Here is a 5,442-nt window from a genome sequence, read left to right on the forward strand (position 1 = left end):
GGTAAACAAACGCAACTAAGCCAAGCCAAGCCACCATGACTCAATCGGTAATTCTGCATCTGAGCACAAATGGTAAAAAAAATGTGCGTTGAAATGATGAGTTTGAGTTTTTAATTGCAGATGAGAAATTAGCAGTTGATATAGGAAAGTTTGGAATTCAACTTTTTAATTTAATAGAAATTGGAAAATTGAAATTCAAGGTTGAAATTGATATAGAAATGTTAAACAATTTAGAATTTTGAAAAATTAAAGTTATACAAAATAGGAAATTGGAGTTTGAAACCGAAAGAAGGAAGTTTCAAATGCGAAATTTTAAGCTAGAGTTGAAAGTTGTTTAGAATGAAAAATCAAATTAAAAGAAAAAAATGGAATTTCAAATTCATATATTTTTATCGAATATATAGGGAATGTTATGGAGTGAAAGTCATTAGAAGTGAGAAAATTTAAAGTTGCAAATGAAAGAAGGGTGAGCTTAGGTTGTTCAAATTGAAATTCTGGTATTGGAAAGATAAATTGGAGAATAATAGTTGGAAGTTGCAATAAGGAAATTATATTAGATTAGAGGAACTTAGAAGCATGAACTGAAGTCGGTGATTGGGAGAAAAATGATAATTGTTGAAGTTTGGAGATATGAGTTGAAACCAGCATATTAAAAAACAAATATCGATCGCATAAATACAAGATTAACGTAGAATACAAAAAAGGAGTAAACATTTGAAAGTTCAACGACTTGAACTTCTATTCGAGATGTTGAAAAAAGAACTCAGCACTGGGACACCAAGAATTTGATAGAGCGGCATCAAATGAACTAAGAACATAAATCATGGTTCTGAAAACAATTGAAAAAGGGAAAGTAGATGTAGTATCGTACCACTGACGACAACCCTGTAGATAGCACCCCCTTGAATACGACACTGTAAACAATAATAACCATGCGAGTGTATGTGTGTGTGCGTAGCGAACAACGGGTAATAGCAGCCGAGCCACCACAGGAGAGGCAGTCTTATTCTGTACGAGCAACGAGTAGGATGCAATCTTTACGGGATACTACAGTTCGGCAAATGAACCAACATTGATCAATTTCAAAATTTTCACATGCCATATCACTAAAACAAGAGCTGCTAAACAAAATCTGACGAATGATTCGAATTCAAAACGCCAAAATCTTCCAAAAACATTTATTGAAACGTTGCCACCAAAAATGCTGTTTCCTACACTCAAAAGAAAAGCTTAGTAAAACTACTAAATCCGTCGTTTAAATGAACAACAGGCAGCCATATTTTTGAGTCAAATATGTTTTGTTGTTTAAAATACCTCACTCATAGTTATTTTACCATGTTACAGCACAAATTATCATACGCACTGATGTTTTTGAGTCAAATATGTTTTGTTCTCAAAAGTACCATGTGCATAGTATTTTGTTGATATGAATTGGTGTCACAATGTCTAAATTACTATGCGGACACTAGTTGTAATAGAAATTATGATGAAATTATCATGAAATTATCAGTATTTTCGACAACAAACATTGAGAGTTGTCAAAAATAAGCGCCGATGTGATCTATTGGATAGGCTGGCGTGAGTCTGGTTTTGGTATGCCAGGCGTACTGGGTTCGATTCCCGGTATCGGCAAGAAAACATTTGGGTTCAAATTCCATAAGTGTCCGACAGGTAAGATGTGTTTCCTCCTATAACTGACTATATGATAAGAATGTTCAATCAGTTGCCAGCTGGCCAGGTATATACACGGATGCCGGAATTCTTGTAAGTAAACTAGCCCACCTGATTGACTCGTTCTTCCAAAATATACCTACATGAATGTAAGGATGAGATGAAGGATATGCAGAAAATAAATCAAATTTAAATAAAAATAAAATAAAATAATAGTTGTATTCGGCAACACTGAAGATAAATAAAATAAAATAAATTTCTAAGGCAACGTTTGCTATATTGGCAACACTAGGCAAACAAACAAAACAAAGTCAGTCATTGATCTATTCTTGTGAGTGACAGACGTGCCCAAGTAAATCTCTGAATTGAGATTCGTAAAATAACGACAATGGCGTGGTTGGTAGAAAGAGCACAAATAGCGCAGATATTTAAGGCTGCTGCTGCTGATTGTGTTGATTTGGCCTTTCGGTGGAATAAGACAGAATTGGTAACCATTCCCGGCTACCTGCACACCTTCATCGAAATGAAATCATCCCATCTGGTGAATGTCCCTGTGGATCAGACGACGCTTCACCGGACCATATCTTCTTCGAATGTCCTAGATATGAGGACAGTCACTCGAGACGTCAGCTCTGGATAGAAAATCAACGTAGAAACATTGCTCCAGATGCAGTGATTATATTGAAATCTAGAATCCTACCTTTATACAAACTTTTGAGTGAATATATTGTTTTTAATGATATTTTTATTTAAGTAACTATTTGTTCAAATTAAAGTACACAGCTTGGTAAGAAAGGTGAAAACAGAGCCAGATTAGGATTAATAAAATTAAAAAAAAAGACAGAATTGGCTTAAGAAGCACAGATTTTTGTTTTGAATAAGCCTTCTGGATGGGTAGGCTGTTTCTAAGAATACTTTCAAATTTTTCCGGCTCTGGTAAACAGAGACAGAAAAACACAGTTTCAGAAAGCTTTTGCTAAGAATGTTTTTTCTTTACGGATTGTTTCGGCTTTGGTAAACAAAAGCAGAGCGACAGGAGAAGCACAAATTGGGAAGGCTGTTGTGAAGGATCTTTTTGGATGTGATGAAGAAAATGCAGAAAATAATAAAAAAAAAGATTTGAAAAGCTTTTGCAGAAAATTGAATGTAGATTTTCCGATTGGCAATTTCAGTCAAAAATAACAATAAACAGCACGTTTACATATTATCCGACGATTCCATGCCAATCTTGTCCGGGGCAATACGTACACGGTAACCAAAGTTACTCTATTCTGTATAAAAATCCATACAGTTTCAAGAAAAGTGTCTCCACTTAGTTTTAAGTTTGGGCGCTTTACACAAAGCGTGAGCAATAAGCTTTTATACATTTTGAGCTTTCAACCAGTTTAGTCAATTCTGTATATTTTGAAGGGATGCCAGCAATTAAGAAATAGTTTCCTCTTGAATTAAAAAAATTTCAGCTAATTAAATACGATTTACAAAAAATCTTATTCATTCTTATTCTTTATTTAATAAAAAAATATTTTTAAAACTATATCACTACAATACGAAACAATACAAAATGTTCTAAATTTAAAGTAATTCGGCACAGATAGTCCTTCAATATCTGGTTCCGTGGAAGGATGTCCTCCTTCTGGGTTCATCATAAAGCCCGATAGATTTGTAAAGTGGACGTAGTGCCTGAAAAACACAGTGGTTTTAATGACTATTTTCAAGGTTATTGAGAAATTAAAACCAAAATTGGTGGAGAAAGCAATAACTAAAAATTGATTCAACGAGATGGTTTTGAAAACAAATTCGATACCTTTTAAATTTTGCATTTGCAGTCATCGCCGAATCAAACAGGTCGTTGAATTGTATCGCTTAATTCTCCCCCTTCCCGGTATCTTTTTTAAGAGCTTCTGCTTAGTTCGACCGGAACTGGCGACTTTTTCAAGTGTTAGCTATTATGGTCATTTACTCATTTACTGGTCACTAGAATAGAAATAGATAGGTTAAGTAAATTTGTTGTGAAAAAAAAAAATTATGTTTTAGCTTACCTTAAATGACAAATGGTATGAAACCGTGGGATTTCGGTTGCTGTCTTATGATAATCATCCTTAAATTCTTTTTTTTTTGCGGGTCCTCTTGTGTTTTCCGTTATTTTGGATGCGCATATTGGGTTCTCTTGATCCGAAAGGATTTCGGTTTCTGTCGACCGTACATGTAACTTTATCGTTATGCGGCCCCATTGATTTTCAAACGTTGTCCATTAAACGTGATAACACTCTACATGAAATGAAAATTGCAATAGATCTTAAATAACTGTCTATCGGCGGAAATGCAGCGGGAGAAGCTCAAATTTTTTTTTTCATTTATTTACTTACCCGATTCTTAACCGGAACCAAAACAACAACATACAACAAGCGTCCGATCGAGTTCCTCTTCTCTTCTACTTGCGAGTATTTTCTGCCGCCATTGCAATGGAAAGCTTTTGCAATTTGGTTTTGTCAGGCCTGGCATCCCTTAACATTCCAGCAACAACAACATTTTATACAGAATTGTCTAAACGATGTCAATTATTTAGTTACTTCTGTATTTTGGCAACCCAAATTTGAATTTGGGTTATACATATTTTGAGCATCAGACGATAAGTTATAACCAAGGTGTAATCGCTGCTCATTTTATGAGTAGCTGAGTTTTTCCGTGTAGGTCAAACTAAACAACTTTTTAAGAAACGTATATCAGCTCACAAATCAAATCAAACGAAATTGGATAGCATGCTTTCAAAAGGTTTTGATTACACCAGCCGAGAAATTAAAGCTCTAGCCGATAGCACGACAGCAATGCTCAAACACTGCGTACATGCGTATCATACCAGCATCGTTTTGATCTTGCCAACACAACCGTTCTCGACGGCTCCTACCAGCATAAACTAAAGCCCTACAGTAAAAGTGCGGCAGACTGAATTTCTGATCGATTCTATAATCCTGAAGCACTGAAAAAGCTTCTGTAATCCTTCAACACTGCCAATAACGAAAACATTCGCATGACTTCTTGTTCATGTGCAACTGTGTTGCAGATTGTGAAGTTGATTTTCGTTTTGTGAATATTATTTAATTTGTTCTCCGTTGTGTCAATTGTTAAAATAAAAATTAAGTGCTTCTTTCCGTTTTGCTCCAATGAATTTTCTCTGCATTCTTGATTTATTTCAATTAAAAAATTGGAAGTCACAGTCACACAGATTGTAATATCTGCCACGAAATTGAAATGGTGAAAATGGTTATGCTCGATTGGAACGACTTTTGACAGTTCGATTGGAACTCCGCGATGACAGTCTGCCGCACTTTTATTTTAGGGCTTTAGCATAAACGCCTAAACTCTCTCGAAAGCTACCACAGCAAGGCAACCGCTCACGCGGTAAACTACAGAACAGATGTCGAAGAAGTCTCTTCCGTATACACCGACATCATCCACGAAGTAAGTTCCCACAACAAGAAAGCTCCGACCAAAACAAACCAACGAAACCAGCCTACCAGTCAGCCATCATCATATCATCATGAACAATCACCTACAGTCCCCCCACAATCATGGGTCACACACAATCATTAGTCACCGAGCATTTGAACTGCTGATTGCTGCTGAACGGAATGAAATTATTTCATATCATATTTTTTTAATTTATCGATAGTATCATCAAAATGCATTAAAAATATTATGTGTGCGCTTGATAACAGAAAATTGCTGTTTGAATAGTTTTTGTCATACGTTAACTATTACCTGTTGAACTAT

The 5,442-nt window shown here is 35.4% G+C and overlaps 1 long non-coding RNA gene across 1 annotated transcript; it reads right to left on the reverse strand.

The window, feature by feature from the left end:
• Window positions 1-2,431: 2,431 nt before the first annotated feature.
• Window positions 2,432-4,017, reverse strand: LOC129760851 (uncharacterized). Its single transcript, XR_008740396.1, has 3 exons — window positions 3,711-4,017; window positions 3,476-3,645; window positions 2,432-3,351 (listed from the first exon to the last, which is right to left on the reverse strand). It is a non-coding gene; the product is annotated as an uncharacterized LOC129760851 (long non-coding RNA).
• Window positions 4,018-5,442: the final 1,425 nt, after the last annotated feature.

Source organism: Uranotaenia lowii, unplaced genomic scaffold, assembly GCF_029784155.1.
Source record: "Uranotaenia lowii strain MFRU-FL unplaced genomic scaffold, ASM2978415v1 HiC_scaffold_79, whole genome shotgun sequence".
Classification (NCBI taxonomy): Eukaryota; Metazoa; Arthropoda; class Insecta; order Diptera; family Culicidae; genus Uranotaenia; species Uranotaenia lowii.